Source organism: Periplaneta americana, chromosome 4 (genome assembly GCF_040183065.1).
Source record: "Periplaneta americana isolate PAMFEO1 chromosome 4, P.americana_PAMFEO1_priV1, whole genome shotgun sequence".
Taxonomy (NCBI): domain Eukaryota; kingdom Metazoa; phylum Arthropoda; class Insecta; order Blattodea; family Blattidae; genus Periplaneta; species Periplaneta americana.
The window spans coordinates 200,900,752-200,920,088 of record NC_091120.1 but is presented as its reverse complement, the minus strand read 5'-3'; the positions used below and the strand labels follow the sequence as shown (position 1 = coordinate 200,920,088).

Below are 19,337 nucleotides of genomic sequence, written 5' to 3'. Positions count from 1 at the left end.
CTCTGCTCATCGACTGTAAACGTTCCGTGAGCCCCAACGATTTTTCCCCACTGATAAGTTGGTTTGAATTGAATTCTTCAATGTTAAAAGGAACTAAGTAAAAAATACAACTTTTTAGGAGAGAGAAAAAACATTGCCATTTTGAGTTTATTTGGTAAAACAAACTATTGTTTTGTTATATTATTAGGGACCTATTAAACACATTTTTTGACTACCCTAACTGTTAAACACCCCAATGTTTCCGAACTTATATAACAATTTAAAACCAGGAGAAAAGTGAAAAAATGCATTATTTTGACTTAGTTCCTTTTAACATTGGAGGATTCAATTATATTTGGACTCTGCGTGATTCACCCAAGCGGTTTTATTTTTAAGTTGAATAGATTTGACTTTTGTACTAGGTTATAGAAGTAGCCACGTCCGTATTCCATCCAGGGTTCGATTCCTTGCCAGATCGTGATGGAATTTGTGGTATACAATACATCTATTATCAGGCAGTACATCTCACTTGACAATATGTATCAGAGGAAGAACAATTGTTTGTATGCATCTGAAGTCTGATTTGTGTAATATATAGCTAGTCTGCAATGTATGCAATGGAGGGGGGAAGGAACTGGCCACCCAACCCCATTATCTCTTGGCCTAGTTGCCTCATAAATGGTATCTTCTTGGTATCAGTTGTGAGGTTCAGACCTGTCTTTGGACAGTTGACTAAACAATAACAACAACAATGCAGACGTTACAGAGGGTTTTTTTTTCTCTGTGTACTCCCGCTTCCCTCTATCATTCCACAAGCACTCTCCACCTCACCCTCGTTTCATATTTCATCTGCAATAGTAAAATAGGCTGCGTTGAAGTGTCAGGAGTAGGAGATGCTGATATAGGAAGGGCTTAGGGTTCCGGGCCCCTGGGACTTATCAACAGTGTTGCCAACTGGACGGTAATTCCGTCGAAATTGACGGAATTTCAACGTAGCGGACGGGAAAAAAATGGCTTTGACGGGTGACGGATGACGGATTTTCTGGCGGGAATTACGATTTACATTGTTTTTTGACATTTTTAGCTGCTGTCATTTTTAATTGTTTCATTTTTGGGAGATTTTACTTTTTATTTGAACATCCCTGCCTGTTCAGTACTATGTTTAAGAATGTCTTGTTTAAAATTTGCTCGTAATCAAGTCAATGTTGACGAATAATAATTATTTTAATCAGAATTAGTAAGTAAGTTGTGTTAAAATTGCTTGTATATATATTGCGTAGACTATTATTATTTTTTTAAATTTTGACGGATTCTGACGGATTTCCAGGTGTTATACTGATGGGATTTATGTGTTGGCAACACTGCTTATCAAGCTACTTGCATGCTCACTGGACCTGGTTCTATGAGGAGCTGAGGCAAACGATGACAGGAAGAGCTTGGGGCTCCGGGCTCCTGCGGCTTATCAGGCTTAAGGCCCATTCACAATGAAAATTAAACATAACCGTAACATAAACACAGAAGTTTGCGCCCAGGCTACCAAATGGGATCATTCACAATGATTCACATAAGCATTGACATTAACATTACCGTAAGACGTTAACATGAAAGTTTGCGAACTCCAAACTTTCATGCTTATGCTTACGTGATTTGCAAACAGAACACAATCGTGGAGCGCAGAAGTATACGAAAAAATATGAGGAAATGGCGTCGTTGTTATGTTTCCATGGTTACCAAGTATGTTTGCTGTTATGTTTATGTTCCCATCGTGAATGATGGTATGACTTCTTGATTTTACGGTAACATTTATATTCTTAAGTTAACGCTTACGTTATGTTTAATTTTCATTGTGAATGAGCCTTTACTCGTCCTCGAAACGGGACCAGGCTCTATCATATGTTAGTTATTCTACAGTATGTTGATAGCTTGGTGTAAGGGGAAGTACAGTACCAATGGTAAGAGATTTACATTTCTTCTGTCGGTCGTATTTTGATCGTTTTGTAATATACTGTAGGTTGACAGCTGCTTGTAGGTGGGAACGCGGTAAAGTTAGAGGAAATACTATATAGCTTGATGACCAGACACCAGAGCGAGGTAGTACGGGAAAGTATGACAGACGGATACAGTAGGCCTACATAATTATAGCGTATAGAACCGATGTACAGTAGTACAATAGATATACTGTAGTTAGCATATAGAACCGATATACAGTTTTTACAATTTAAGAGTGGGATGTGCAGTAAGTGGAAGTACATCGACAGTAACTACAGACACCCTAACAGTATTAACTTGGTTGGAGCGCTGGGAATGCAGCAACACAGGTACTGTATTCCTATTTTCGGTAATCCTATTCGTGTTGTCTTTATGGCTGAATATAGATGACGTGTCTGCTAGATGCTTCCAGGAACTCGTGTTTTAATTGGTAGTGTACAGAAATAGAACGTAGGAAGGCACCGCTGGAACACCTGGGCAGGCGCCGAACGCCATAGCCCGGTGCTGCTCGCAGTCTCGCAGCCTTGAGCCTCTCTAGCTGTCTACTGCGCCGAAATTCTCTTCGCACATGGCCAGCCATATGCTGCAACTGCGCACTACTTACTAATTTCCGGTTCCGGCCTTTGTGGCACGGGCTTTTGTTCCTCAGGTCGGCCACCGCACAAAGACATGCAAATTGGAGCGTCTACTGCATCGCGTTAACGTCTTCTTTGTGCCTAGAGAACGGGTGACTGCTGGATGTGATTCATTACCATTGTATGTATATTTATTAACGGAGATTATTTCGAGTCTTACTTACTTACTTACTGGCTTTTAAGGAACCCGGAGGTTCATTGCCGCCCTCACATAAGCCCGCCGTCGGTCCCTATCCTGAGTAAGATTAATCCAGTCTCTATCATCATATCCTACCTTCCTCAAATCCATTTTAATATTATCTTCCCACCTACGTCTCGGCCTCCCCAAAGGTCTTTTTCCCTCCGGCCTCCCAATTAACACTCTATATGCATTTCTGGATTCGCCCATACGTGCTACATGTCCAGCCCATCTCAAACGTCTGGATTTTATGTTCCTAATTATGTCAGGTGAAGAATACAATGCGTGCAGCTCTGCGTTGTGTAACTTTCTCCATTCTCCTGTAACTTCATCCCTCTTAGCCCCAAATATTTTCCTAAGAACCTTATTCTCAAACACCCTTAATCTCTGTTCCTCTCTCAAAGTGAGAGTCCAAGTTTCACAACCATAAAGAACAACCGGTAATATAACTGTTTTATAAATTCTAACTTTCAGATTTTTTGACAGAAGACTAGATGACAAAAGCTTTTCAACCGAATAATAACAGGCATTTCCCATATTTCTTCTGTTTTTAATTTCTTCCCGAGTGTCATTTATGTTTGTTACTGTCGCTCCAAGATATTTGAATTTTTCCACCTCATCGAAAGATAAATCTCCAATTTCTATAGTTCCATTTCGTACAGTATTCTGGTCACGAGAGTATACTGGATATTTTCATCTTCTTATTTTGCTATGGATCTTTGTTCTTCAGTTAACGCAGAAATCTTGATTGATCGAGACTAAGGGCGTTATTTCAGTCTTTGCTTTGTTGTGGGTTGAGGTTTTTTCCCTCAACCCATTAAGAGCAAATGCCGAATAACTTTAAGCGCTGGACTCCGCCGGACTTATTTCGCTGGCATCATCACTTTCGTCTCATTCAGAACTTAGCAGTTGATAAAGCGTCGTAAAATAACCAATAAAAACAGAAAAGCTAAGTGAATATCTCGTGAATAACAGAACAGAAAACACACTGCAAAGACATCTCAACACACAAAAAACACAAACAAATAAATACAACCACACAGGTGTATAGAAACTCACATGCAATAGTTGCGACAAGTTCTACATAGGACAGACAGGCAGATCATTCCAAACACGCTACAAAGAACACATTAAAGCAATAACCACAGGACACAATACATCTACATACGCCGATCACATAACCAATGCTAACCATACATTCAATAACACAAATGCGGACATGGAAATCCTACACATACAACCCAAGAACCAAAAACTCAACACACTAGAACATTACGAAATATACAAACACACTAAAACACACCCCGATCAAATTCTCAACACACAGATCGATTTCAGTACACACACTATTTGACTCCACTTTTCAACACCTTTCAACAATCAAACGCACCCACATAACAAGCAGAGAAGTTCGAGATGACGCCGAGATCTAGTAGGCTCTGAGAATGGTGTGATGAAACACCGAAACAGCTGTAAGCCGCACAAACTTACAAAATTAACACGAGTAAGTCCAGTAGTTAATCAATTACGAATATCTCGTCATCGTATTGGACCATGCGCAGTGTGCAATTCTTTGACTTGGAAAATGCTCCTGCCGCTGAGCTGTCATGTCCTCCATTTTACAGACCTACTTTTCCATTTATCACTTTACTTTATGTAAGAAAAAATTCATAATAATTTACAACCAGTTCAAATACATCGCCATTTTGTGTTATTTATTCTCCGATGGGAGGGCAGAAGGACGTATATCATTACTTTTTCTGTTAGGGTCTTGGTGGGTAAGAAAATAACTCACAGAAAGTTGGGAAAAAATAATATGTATTGTGTTCAATGAACTGTTAGTTCTTGGCTGTTTCATTGATTACATGATTATACAGATGTCTATACATTTATAATTTAATTTGTTTCATCAGTATACATTTTCAAATAAGATTACATATTTTCAAAGAAAAACATTCTTATTGTTCCCCCCCCCCCCCACATATTGAGAAACAAAGAAAGAGTGTTTTAAGGATTGCTAGCAAGAGTGAAACATTATTTGTGTTTAAATTTATGACCTATGAAACTATTATTGTCATATATAAGCAGGAAAAGCAATGTTTTCGTTTTCCCCACACTTATTATTTTCCCCACATATTGAGAAACAGAAAAAGGGAGTTTTATTTTCTTGTATACCAATAGACTATTATTTCTATGCATTGTATATTAAAGAAAATTGAAATATTTAAGCTCATAATTGTTCATATTTTCCAACCACAACATTATTTCAACTTTGTATCAAACTATTTTCTTTTTTTTTTAAGTTGGTTGTTTAACGACGCTGTATCAACTACGAGGTTATTTAGCGTCGATGAGATTGGTGATAGCGAGATGGTATTTGGCGAGATGAGGCCGAGGATTCGCCATAGATTACCTGGCATTCACCTTACGGTTGGGGAAAACCTCGGAAAAAACCCCAACCAGGTAATCAGCCCAAGCGGAGCTCGAACCCGCGCCCGAGCGCAACTTCAGACCGGCAGGCAAACGCCTTAACCGACTGAGCCACTATGGATTTTGTTATTTTCTTTCTCGCCCAGACCCTATAAGATTTCCTTCATTAAACCCGTTTCGTAAAAGAGATCCTAAAACCAGTGACATCAACAAATAAAGAAAATAATGAAATAAGTAGGTATCCGAAACATGTCACCTTTCGGATTTACAGCAGTTGTTTATACCTTTGAAAACTTCTTCTGTAAATTTTTCATAAAGTGACTTAAGCCTTTTGCCCGCCCACCAGAGTACTAAAATATAGATCCACTAGTTTTCAATATGAATGATGACATCTCTTGTGCATTATTAAGTAACGGTCTTACTAATAAAAACTCTATATACAGACGTTTAACTGTCTTATACTTATACAATGAGTAGCTCATTTATACGTTGCATGTAAATTCCTTACTAATAATCACTACACACGTCGTGTATAACAGTATAACTGTTACACAGCTACGTCATAGTTTCGTCATTATTTCGTTACGAAAGATAATAGAATATCTGAGGTTCTCTATTGCATCCGGTAGAGCGGTGTAGTGTGGCGTGTAAAGTATCGATAGTACAACTGGCTCTAATCGATTACCATACTATATTTTGGTCAAAGAGTACAAGCTACAGTAATGTTATTCTAATTATTCTGTGCTCTTTGGTTTGTTCTTCTTTGGTTACTAGGCAACCATCATCATAAAATGACAGTCGATACGAACAGCTGTTAGAGGGGCGGCCATTTTTCTCTATACACAACGCTTAAACAAGGGGTTTCGTGTATATAACTACTGCAAAGCAATTCCCATTGTATAGTTACAGCCTGTTTATACGTCCACAGCTTATTCACGGTTTATTAGTAACGTTTTCTGTCTCAACTCTGCATAAGTCTAGTATAAAAATTATACACGGTTTATTAGTAAGACTGTAAAGTTACAGGTATCCGTATCTCTCTTAGGCGCCATGAAGATGTAGCTGTAGGGCCTATGTAGGGTAAACTGTATAGTGATTGACCACTTAAGCTAATGAATAATAAAACAATGAAATAGCGGAAAACAGTGGTAACTTATTGAGAGAATTTTAAAGGCATTGGGTCAAGTGAAGATTCAGAAACAAATCAAAATCAATAAACAAAAGAAAAAATAAAATTTTAATGCAAAGATAAATTAAATAAACACAACACGTCCACTTTTACAGTTATTGACCGTCTACTGCACAGTTATTGACCACACGCTTATTAGTGATTGACCGTCTACTGCACAGTTATTGACCACACGCTTATTAGTGATTGACCGTCTACTGCACAGTTATTGAATACTCATTTATTAGTGATTGAACAACACATTTTCACAATTTTCACTTTTTTCTTGTCTGTTTCGTTTCTCTTCTTCTGATCTTTTTCATTAAGAACTATTCGCCACTGGCGTAGCTCTGTCGGCAAAGGTGTTTGCCTGCCGATCCGAAGTTTCGTTCGGGCGCGGGTTCAATTCCCGCTTAGGCTGATTACATGGTTGGGTTTTTCCGAGGTTTTGCCCAACCGTAAGACAAATTTCAGGTAATCTATGACGAATCCTCGGCCTCATCTCGCCAAATACCATCTCGCTATCATCAATCCCATCGACGCTAAATAACCTCGTAGTTGATACAGTGTCGTTAAATAACCAAGTTAAAAAAAATAAGAAAAGAACTCTTCTCGCTGCCTTTTCTTTCATTTCTTATTCGCTTCCTTTCTTCTCTTGCCTCTTCTTCCATTTTTCTCTTTTGTGCCTTATCAGAAGCAAGTGTGTGTCATTTCTCTGATATTATTACAAATGGCTTCACCCAGCACTGGACGAGGACCAAAGAACACTTTTCCTTCAACGGGATATTTGTTTCTGGACGCTAAGGTTGCTTTTAGGACACCAAACTTCTTGGCAGCTTCATTTAAATCAAATCCACTGCGGACAGGTTCTGTAGCGTTTCGTAAAGCTTCCCCTGTATAATGCACTTTACCTGGCTTAGGCATTATAATATAGTATCAGTCCTGTAAAAATTCCCATCATTTAACCGATAACATATATAGAATTGAAGCACATTGGTCATTATTCTAACAAATAATTTATGAACGACCAATCACTGTAGTTTGCGGACATACACTTTATAGTGATTGACCACGGGGCATTTTTATGTCATATAAAAACTTTTACAAAATAATATTCTGTGGACGGAAACCTTATACCTTTTCTCACACTGTGAGTGTAAAAACGAGCACCAGAATTTGTGTATCCTTTGCAGAATAAATAAATTATTGCGTGCATTATTCTTAGCAATTTCTCTAGTTACTTACACTTGTTTAAGTTCAGTTGCATTTCCAATCGATTTCAGTCCTCTCAGACAACAGACACTAACTCAGTGGGATAAACAGCGACAACTAACCACAAATAGGGGTTGTTACTAGAGGTATATGCAGCAAAAAGTGAAATCACGATCGCGGTTTATTCACAATATACTTGAAAAAAGGAACCGGTCAATCACCATATACTGGTCAATAACTACCTAGTTTACCCTATATATTGACTGCTTCCTTGAAGATAAAGCCGATATGTAGCTCTGTGACGATGATTTGAGATTAACAGTAATAATGAATTATTCCGAGAGGACGTGGCGCTCTTTTATAAATTCCGAGCATGCAAGAGCTTTCTGTTCTTCCTCCTCCTTTTCCTCAGCGCCCTGTGCATCGCCTCGAGAGTAAGTAAAATTGAATTTCTCCAAGTTTTTTTATTAGATTCGCAAGTGAGAGACTTTTTTCTCTGCAGAGTTCGCCATACTTGTTGTTGAACACTAATGTTATTTGGAGCGAAGCGCCCAACATTTTCTTCTCGACTTCAGTTAAACTTTTATTCAGAAAGATTCAATGGTTGTTAACTTGGCCGTATGTTTTCCTCTGGTATGGAGTTAAATCAATTCGGGGCCCACGATTCAGTCTTGCTTAACATTCTGGTGTTGTTCCCCCCCCCCCCCCCCCACACACACATACTGAACACTTTCGAAATCAGTGGCTGAAAGTTTTAGAGGAAATTGCATCCTCTAATCAAAGCGTTGCACTTGTGGAGCTATGATAAGTAGCGAAATCCGGTTACGAATGTCAGCTATAACGGCTGGGCGGATCACCGTGCTAACCACACGGTACCTCATTCTTGTTGGATGATCGTCCACCTCTGCTTCGGCATGTGAGCGTGAGGCCAGCAGCCGGCTGGTCGGTCTAGACCCTTCACGGGCTGTAGCGCCACGGATTATTATTATTATTATTATTATTATTATTATTATTATTATTATTATTATTAATCAAAGCGTTAGGGACGGATGACATTAGGACTGCGATCAGCTACAGCTGCAGGGGTCAGAGTAGGATCGCATTCATATTTTATGTTAATAGGGATTCATAATAGACTTCTGATTTTTAGATAGGCTATTTTCTAGTTGCTTTCATTCCTTCCATGTTCTTCTGCATTGTAAAAAACAATATTGTTTCATAGCTTTATACCATTTTCCTGCATTGTATTTCCTACCTGAGGCATATACTTCACTTCTATTTCATTCACGTACCATTTCACTTATGTTTACATCACTTCATCTACACACTGCACGACATAATTTTAGACTAAGTGCTTTACACTGCTCCATTGCTGTTCACTTTCACATAATTCACAGATCATTTTATTACTATTTATATCACTTCAGCTCCTGTAGTCCTCGGTGGTATGGAAGTTATCATGCTAAACATTGTATCCAATGTTCGCGAGATTAAATTCGGTTACAGGGTGATAAAATCCTTAACATGGCTTCCTCCCAGAAGGAAAGAAAGCTGAGAGGCCAAGGGGCTTACGCCATGTGAAATAATTCTGTTTCTGGTTGAGAGTCCAGGTAAAAATTGTCGGCCATTTTTCTCCCACATAGAATTTCGACGCTGAATAACTCTGAATTTGAAAGTGTCGTTAAATAAATATTACTACTATGGTCTACTATTCTTCACCTGGCATAAATTAGGAACATTGGGCAGGGCATGTAGCACGTATGAGCGAATCCAGAAATGCATATAGAGTGTTAGTTGGGAGGCCGGAGGGAAAAAGACCTTTGGGGAGGCCGAGACGTAGATGGGAAGATAATATTAAAATGGATTAGAGGGAGGTGGGATATGATGATAGAGAATGGATTAATCTTGCTCAGGATAGGGACCAATGGCGGGCTTATGTGAGGTAGGCAACGAACCTCCGGGTTCCTTAAAAGCCAGTAAGTAAATAAGTAAGTAACTATGGTCTACTACTGCTGCTAGTGTTAGTAGTAGTACTCTATATCATTGAAACTATAGTTATAGCCTGTACTACACTGCACTATGCAATACTGCAGTTTCACTTCCACTTCTCTCACACATCTCTTCGCTCGTGGTTATATGACTTCAACTACGTTACACTACACTTTGTGTTTGACATTCGGGAAATCTGGTCACAATTTCTGTTAATACGGTGACGTAGTCCAAGCGCGCTATAGCACACAAGCGGTAAGAGCCGCATAAGTATAGTAAATGTGAAAGCTTAACGAAATATTCAACTTAATTTCAATTTAATCAAAATGTATTATTAGTAGATACATAAACAGGGGTTTTACCTTTGATATGTACATATACGGAATTAAAATTTGGAGCGAGTCTTGACCTTGTTAAATTTAAATAAAGACAGAAGTGGGAAGAAATATCAAAATTTTATTTCAAATCTCAAATATCCTTACAATCCCAACCATCCTTACAATAACAAACACGAACAGTGTAAATATTTATATTATTGGGATTCAATGAAGATCCTATCACTTTTTATTTTTAATGGGTTATTTAACAACGCTCTAACAACTGCAAAGTTATTTAACATTGGTAGAGTCCACACCTGTGGAGTAACGGTCAGCGCGTCTGGCCGCGAAACCAGGTGGCCCGGGTTCGACTCCTGGTCGGGACAAGTTACCTGGTTGAGGTTTTTTCCGGGGTGTTCCCTCAACCCAATATGAGCAAATGCAGGGTAACTTTCGATGCTGGACCCCTGATTCATTTCACCGGCATTATCACCTTCACCTCATTCAGACGCTAAATAACCGAAGATGTTGATAAAGCGTCGTAAAATAACCTACTAAAAAAAACATTGGTAGAATTTGTGATGGTATATTTGCGATGTGAGATCTAGGATCTGCCATGGTTTGCTTGACATTTGCTTTACAGTTGGGAAAACTTCGGAGAAAACCCAATAATTAGCAAATCAGTCCAGTCGGGACTCGAACATACGCCCGAGCTCAGCCTCAGATCAGGAGACCGGGTCCTTACTCCGGCGCCCGCACTGCTGCTCATTCATACTGTACATCACTTCGATTCTGCGTGCAATTCACTTGGCTTTAGTTTGTATTATCTTCATTTCTGCTTAACATTACTCCATTGGATTCCGCATAAAATATAGGTATGTATGTCCCTTATAATGTGATATGTGCACCCCTGCTCTGCCGGTTTGTAGCTGTGCATTCACTCGATGATATCCATTCATCTGCATCTCCGCAGGAAGCCTGTGCTGTATCAGAAGGGGTGCAGACTATTTCTGGAGGCTTCTCTCAGAGGAGTGCGGGGTTGCCATCCCCATGAATATAAATAAACTTGGGGACCATTGACAACAGTCATTCAGACTGTACTGGTCTTACCCGAACAGTGCTCTTGCGTTGTCTTTCCACGCCGAATGCTCGTGTTCAGATGTCGGACAGGTCCTGTGAGGTTTGTGAAAAACAAGGCGATTATTTTCTCTGCTTTTTCCTAGTTCTACAAGTACTCCATTATCGCCACATCCTCATCTGAGGAGTCCCTACCACATCCTGAGAGATGAACACAGTATAAGACATTTCCAGCGAATTGCACGGTTTCATTGTGTCACTGTGTCAGAAGATTAAAAGAGGCGTTATTGATAGGCGCTGAGTCCTGGAGTTTGTGCGGAAATATGCACAAAATTTTACTTACAAAATTTTATTTTGTTTTATTATTGTGATGCACCGAAGTACGTATGATATTTCCGTGCAGGAATTCTACATTATCATATGATGAAGGATGGGTGGAGCGGAGAAAAATTCTCTCCGGTAGCGGGACCCGAACCCGTGTTTTCAGCTCTACGTGCTGACGCTTTATCCACTAAGCCACGCCGGATTCCAGTTCCGATGCCGGATTGAATCCTCCCAATTTAAGATCTACCTCTTAATTTCCTTTTAAAATTTAAAATTTGCTCTGTGTTCTTATTTCTATTGAATTTTATTATAAATTATAACTTTAATAATAATAATAATAATAATAATAATAATAATAATAATAATAATAATAATAATAATAATAATACTTCCTTACTTACAAATGGATTTTAGAGAACCCGGAGGTTCATTGTCGCCCTCACATAAGCCTGCCATCGGTCCCTATCCTGAGTAAGATCAATCCAGTCCCTAGCACCATATCCCATCTCCCTCAAATCCGTTTTAATATGTTCCTCCCATCTACGTCTCGGTCTCTCTAAAACGTCTTTTCTCTCTCACATCTTCCAACTAACACTCTATATGTATTTCTGGATTCACCCATAGGTACTACGTGCCCTGTCCATGTCAAACGTCTGGATTTAATGTTTCTAATTATGTTCGATGAGGAATACAATACATGTAGTTCTGCATTGTGTAACTTTCTCCATTCTCCTGTAACTTCATCCCTCTTAGCCACAAATATTTTTCTAAGCACCTTACATCCCTCTTAGCCCCAAATATTTTTTCTAAGCACATTATTCTCACACACCCTTAACCTCTGTTCCTCTCTCAAAGTGTGAGTCCAAGTTTCACAACCATACAGAACAACCGGTAATATAACTGTTTTGTAAATTCTAATTTTTAAGCAGACTGGGTGCTGATGATGATAGTAGTAATAATAATAATAATAATAATAATAATAATAATAATAATAATAATAATAATAAATTTAGTGTGTAGTAAAATATACACATGAAATTAAAAACTACAGCAGTTTTTTTACACACGTCATGTGAAGCGTATTTCTGTAAAATTTCAGGTCAATCAGATTAAAACTATTACGCAAGTGACTCCTTTTAATATCGAATAGTAATTAGACGGTATAATCGAAATTTGGTACAAAATGGTGGGGAAGTCGGGATCGTCCCCCTCCCTCTCCCTGGAGAATATGATGTACCCTCAGACCTCTGCTAAAATGGTATTAATTTGTCCCTGACAGAGACAACATTTATCCCCTTCAGCTGCTTAATTTAGAGTTTCCGTATTTTATACGTTATTAATGCAGTACGCAACAACAATTTTCATTTCTTCTTTAATTTAAGTTCAGGGCGACATTCCGGAAAATATTGCAAATTTTTATGGACAACTAACATTTTAATGTCCCTCCCTTGGAAAAAATATTCAATTCGCACCCTGCATGTACCTACTGATAAATGAATAATCATGTAGTAATGATAATTTTAAAACTATAGAAGTTGAAACATTATTAAGAAAAAACTCACCTTAAATATGATACTAGTAATATAAACAAGATATGTATTTTTATTCTACAAAAATAGTAAAATACGGATGAAAAATATCTTACATCGAAGTGATATAGTGACATAGCCTATAAGGAGCGGATTCCTATGTAATTAAATATTCTTTTTGTATGTGATAAAACACAATTAACAAAGTTAAAAATTCCGAACATGAAGTTTCAAGTTTAAAACCCGAATTTTATTTCACATAAAAAAACATATTTTCACAAAAAAAATATGTAATACTTTTTTTCAGGAAATATATTATAAACACATGAATCTTGGAGTTTTTTACTGAAATATTTTTTTACAAGAACTGTTAAATATTTTAAAACTAAATCAACTATATCACTCAGAAGTACGTTATCTTTTTAAGAATTCTTGGTTGCTTCGTGTTTCTAAGCGCTGTGTGGTGTATCCGTCATCCATTTTTGTAATAGTATCGCCTCAAGTTCTGAGAACTGCTAGGCAGCATATCAGTGTTATTATTAAAGAATAAATTAACATGGACAAGGAGGAGAGATCTTGCAACACATAATTAGGAATGTTTATTGTTGCTGAAGATGATTTCATTCCACGCTTTGTTTGTGAAACACAACAGATAAGAGCTCGGGTATGAACATTATTTAATTTAAACAAATTTCTCGCCTCTCGCTCATGTCTATCAAGTAATGCAATATATCTTGTTGTGATTTCCTGTTATCGGGCTTCGTCAATCGATATCCATCAAGATATACTGAAAGATGGTTATTTAAAAAACGATTTGTATTTCCTATCAGCAAATGCAAGCTTTTTGTGTGACACCATAAAAAAACTCACCAGGTTCAGAAGTACAAGTACTAGGGACAAATTCCGGAATGTGTTTGGGAAAAACAGTGAATATAAAAAAATGTGTAAAGTTGCTTAAATATTGGAGGATGTGCCTGTAGATGAAATTGACGGTGTAGGTGTTTGTGACATCCCTCTCTTTAAATATGCACGTCTGACGTCCTGTGATGTGGAAAGATCGTTTTCACAGTATAAGTCGTTGTTCAGAGATAATCGGCATGCATTTGGAGATGACCTTTGTTGTTCACCGCAATTCTCGGCCAACTACTAGCACTCAAGTGTGGTTGGTGAGTACCTAGTAACATTTTTTGGTAATTTCATAGAAGACGGGCACCTGGTTGGATGTACTAAGTATTACCAACTTTTTTACTTTAGAGTTAAATGTTAGTGATTTTTAGTGACTTTTATATGTTAGTTCTAGGTTTTTATACGAGGTGTCGCATTGATGATGTTTCAATTTGATTGGTTATAGTTGTCATTTGTTCTAGAATTTTCGTTAATTTTGAATGGGTAATGACGTTGTTAATTGTTCTTGGTTGTTTGAAGTGAGTGGTGTTATGCTGTTTTGCTGGCTAAAGCTATTGGAAGTTTGTCATTTTATGATTTTCCTTCGATTTCAGTGGTTATAGTTGTCATCATGTGTTCTAGAATTTTCGTTAATTTTGAATGGATAATGACGTCAGTAAGTTGTTCTTGGTTGTTTGACGTGAGTGGTGTTAAATTGTGTCTGATGGGTAAACCTATTGAAAGTTTGTCATTTTATGATATTTGTGAAAGATGTGTGAACATAGAACAGAGTATTACATTTTATGTCGATTTTGGTTCAGTTCTTTCGCTGGTGAATAAAAATTGTATCGATTGTTGACGAGAAAACTGTTCCTGTGATTCCAAGGAATTGTTCATTGAATTCTCCATACAAGTTAAGGTGTAATAAGAGTTCAAAGAGAATTTCATTTTGTGTAAATACATGGTTTAGTTATGTGAACTTAACTGTACGACAAAGTGGTGGTTTAGTTCTTTGTTGGCTGCATGCTTTAAGTTCAGATTGCCTTGAAGCCTGTGTCATAATGCAAGTGAAGTGGTTGTCTTTGAAGACGTCAATGAGGATTGAATTTTGTTTGATTAGGTGATAAAATATTGTTTTGTTTCGTGTTTTAGTGATTTGTGGGGGTAAAGTGCGGGCGAAAACTGCCAGAAAAGTACTACCAACTATGAAGTTCAAATGCCACCAAACACCATAAAAATCAAAGATGAAAAATTAAACATATTTTCATTTTTTGAAAGGCTTTTTCTTTCTTAAAAATATGAATATATGTTTAATTTTCCATCTTTGATTTTGTAATGTTTGGTGACATTTGAACTTCATAGTTGGCAGAACGTTTTGGTAGTTTTCGTCAGCCATGTTGGATTTTGCCCGTCTTCTAGGAAATTACCCATTTTTTTTCCCCCAAGCTAAGTAAGGTATTTTTATCATATTAAAAAAATATATTTTTTATTTTTAGCAAATATTTGCGTACTTTTTAGCACATAAAAATAAATATATTTAAATTTTTAGCACATAAAAATCCGCTCCCTAGTGATGTACTTTTAGAACAGGTAAGCAAAGGCGATGGCACAAGAACACGCAGCATGCATATATTATGAATATGGGAATAACTGATAGCATTCAGACGTGGATAAGGCTGCAACACTTCAATGTAGAGATCTGACCTCAGGTGTGGGAGATGAGTATGACCGTTCAGCTTAGCACGAGCTGCTTTTGTTGTGTTGGCAGCAGTGAGTGAACTCGGGCCGCTCCATTGAGCCAGGCCGGGAATGCGGAAGTCTTCACTCCCAGTGCATCAGCCTCTTCGCGATCTCAATTCTATTGTAACCCTTCGAGTCACTGTGCTGTTTCTTGAACTCCACTTAACGTTAGTGTACTGTATTAATATTTTGGGCATTTTTTTTGCTCCCATTCTGTGTATGCTACAGTGATTATAGAAACTAAAATAGATAACACTAAAATACAGTTGCAATGAAATTTTACGTAATCCAGCTGTTTCAGTGATTTCGCTGTCACGTAAAAGAGACAGTGAGCTCTGAATGAATGGATTACAAACAGTTGATTGAAGTTGTTTCGAATCTCGTGTTTTGGGAAATTGCATTGAACGGTTGAGTATTTCCACACTTACGCAAAATATAATTATTAATTCTTTATCCTGTGGAAATGCACTATCACCTTCACTTTTTAACTTTGCTCTAGGAAAGTCCAGGATAACAGAGAGGGTTTGGAATTGAACGGGTTACATCAGCAGCTTGTCTATAAGGATGACGTGAATATGTTAGGAGAAAATGCACAAACGATTAGGGAAAACACAGGAATTTTACTGGAAGCAAGTAAAGAGATAGGTTTGGAAGTAAATCCAGAAAAGACAAAGTAGGCCTATGTGATTATGACTCGTGACGGGGATATTGTACGAAATGGAAATATAAAAATTGGAAATTTATCTTTTGAAGAGGTGGGGAAGTTCAAATATCTTGGAGCAACAGTAACAAATATAAATGATACTCGGGAGGAAATTAAAAAACAGAATAAATATGGGAAATGCCTGTTATTATTCGGTTGAGAAGCTTTTATCATCCAGTCTGCTGTCAAAAAATCTGAAAGTTAGAATTTATAAAACAGTTATATTACCGGTTGTTCTGTATGGTTGTGAAACTTGGACTCTCACTTTGAGAGAGGAACATAGGTTAAGGGTGTTTGAGAATGAGGTGCTTAGGAAAATATTTGGGGCTAAGAGGGATGAAGTTACAGGAGAATGGAGAAAGTTATACAACACAGAACTGCACGCATTGTATTCTTCACCTGACATAATTAGGAACATTAAATCCAGACGTTTGAGATGGGCAGGGCATGTAGCACATATGGGCGAATCCAGAAATGCATATAGAGTGTTAGTTGGGTGGCCGGAGGGAAAAAGACCTTTAGGGAAGCCGAGACGTAGATGGGAAGATAATATTAAAATGGATTTGAAGGAGGTGGGATATGATGATACAGAATGGATTAATGTTGCTCAGGATAGGGACCAATGGCGGACTTATGTGAGGGCGGCAATGAACCTCCGGGTTCCTTAAAAGCCAGTAAATAAGTAAGTATCCTGTGGAAATGTGCTCTACATACTGTAGACACCACCTTCTGTGTTACAACGCTGCTTTCCCCGTTTTATTATGCAACACGGAGGTTAAAATCGTTCCAGTAACGATTTCACGTCACAGTCATCCTCTCGCATATACTGCACTGGCAATTGACACATCTTTCTATTACGTGTTCCCGCCAGGGTCATCAATTCCAGGCTTTCCTATTGATAACATTCTGTATGACGTAAAAGAATTTTGCTGTATGAATTCAATGGATTCTATACCCATACAGGATATTTCATAAGATGTGGGATCCACCAAGTAAGTTATGGGTTCAGGACATTAACAGAGCAGAAACGAGATAGGTGAACGAATAGAACACACTCACCCTTTAGGGGAGGGCACGGACTGGAACTGTCCTCGCACTCAGGCCGCTGGAGTGGGCCCATTGTACTATCTGGGATGGAATGGTGTGCATGCTCTAAAGCCCCCCTGCGCGCATGTCCCGCTGAGCGCCGCCTTCAAACTCCACTACAGTCTACATCAGCGGTCATCAGCACAGTGTACCCTCGGTCTAGCGTCCCTTACCCGCGGATAAAAGACTGCATTATGGTGCATCCGTGGCTGCTGGCTGGTATGTTCTCTCCCTCTTACTGCTGCACGACGGGGCATATTAAGTACGGAGTCGACCTGGTTGGCAAGTTGGTATAGCGCTGGCTTTCTATGCCCAAGGTTGCGGGTTCGATCCCGGGCCAGGTCGATGGCATTTAAATGCGACAGGGTCATGTCAGTAGATTTACTGGCATGTAAAATAACTGCGGGACAAAATTCCGGCACATCCGGCGACGCTGATATAACCTCTGCAGTTGCGAGCGTCGTTAAATATAACATAACATTTTAAGTACGATGCTCTGCTTACCCGTTACCCATTTCAGCGAGTGCTGACGATCACTGGTCTACATGATCATTGATCACGTTTACCATTCCGCATAGGCATCACCGCGGTTCCACGTTACCATGAGCCCGGTAGAGAGCCCACGTTGCGTAGCGCTACCACCAACAACTGTGACCACATATCCACGGGGTCCAAGTCCGGCGGCAGTCCGCAGCCGTCTCTACATCGGAGCCAGTGTTGCCAACACATAAATTGTATCCCCGTCAGTTTAACACCTGGAAATCCGTCAGAATCCGTCAAAACAAAAAAAAAAAGAAGAAGAAGAAGAAGAAAGAAAGAAAAAGATGCACTCAAAATATCTATAAACAAATAGAGACTATATTTTAACACAACGTAACTAATTTCGATTAAAATAGTAATTCGTAAACCTTTGACTGGATTACGAGGAAATCTGAAACAGGGGATTTTAAATATGGTAGCCTACGGCACAACAAGGGTTCAAAGAAAAAGTAAAATTCCCCAAAAATTAAACAATTAAAATGACAGCAGCTAAAAAAGTCAAAAGTAAATTCCGCCAGAAAATCCGTCAACCGTCAAAGCCATTCTTTTCCCGTCCGCTACGTTGAAATTCCGCCAGTTTTGACGGAATTTCCGTCCAGTTGGCAACACTGATCGGAGCATGCCCGAAACCTAGGAAAGAAACGGAGATGATGAAAGAGGGGAAGTGTAATTATGATGGCGAAACGAGTCCGAGGTCCAATGCCGAAAGTTAACCAGCAATTCTGCTTCGATAGGTTGAGGGAAAACCTCGGAAAAAACCTCAACTAGGTAATTTGCCCCAACCAGGATTTGAACCCGGGCCCGCTCGTCACACGGTCAGACTGCTAACCGTCACTCCATCATCAATGGAACATGAATGGAATCACTTAAACGTCTTGTCCAAGAGACTGGAGTCAGCACGAAAAGCCACGAAATTGCGTAAATTAAAACCACATGAAAACCTCAGTACACCAGCTTATGTATGTACTTCTAGAGATAAAGGCGGTAGATTAAATTTTTGTCGATGAATTTTGCGATCAATTGAATACAATGGGTGTGTGCGTGCTGGAGGAGATGATTATCAACATCTGCGGTTAACAAAATAAGATTTCTTAAATTGAAACGTTGATATGCATGGATAAGTCACTCTTATAACCGGCTTCGCGTGCCACAGGCAAAACTTGTAAAGTAATACTGCACCCTGTCTGGCTGTATATTGTTGATTGTTGCACGTTATTGCATTGATTTCTTAGAAATTAATTATTTTATTGATGGCAGACGGCAGTGTAGTTGCGATTAATGATTAGTAGAGTGAAAATTGGTTCACAAACAGATGTCACTGTACTACTACTACTACTGCTGCTACTGTACGCCTTTTAAGTTCCTTTTTAAATTTATTGCAAAAGGAATAATAATAATAATAATAATAATAATAATAATAATAATAATAATAATAATAATAATAATAATAATAATAAGTAATAAATAATTATACATTATAATATATAATAATAATAATAATAATAATAAGTAATAAATAATTATACATTATAATATATAATAATAATAATAATAAT

At 38.3% G+C, this 19,337-nt stretch overlaps 1 protein-coding gene across 2 annotated transcripts in view; it reads left to right on the top strand.

Annotated features, from left to right (window-relative positions):
• Positions 1-19,337, top strand: part of Diap1 (Death-associated inhibitor of apoptosis 1) — a 200,419-nt gene that overhangs the window by 125,737 nt on the left and 55,345 nt on the right. The window lies entirely within an intron of this gene.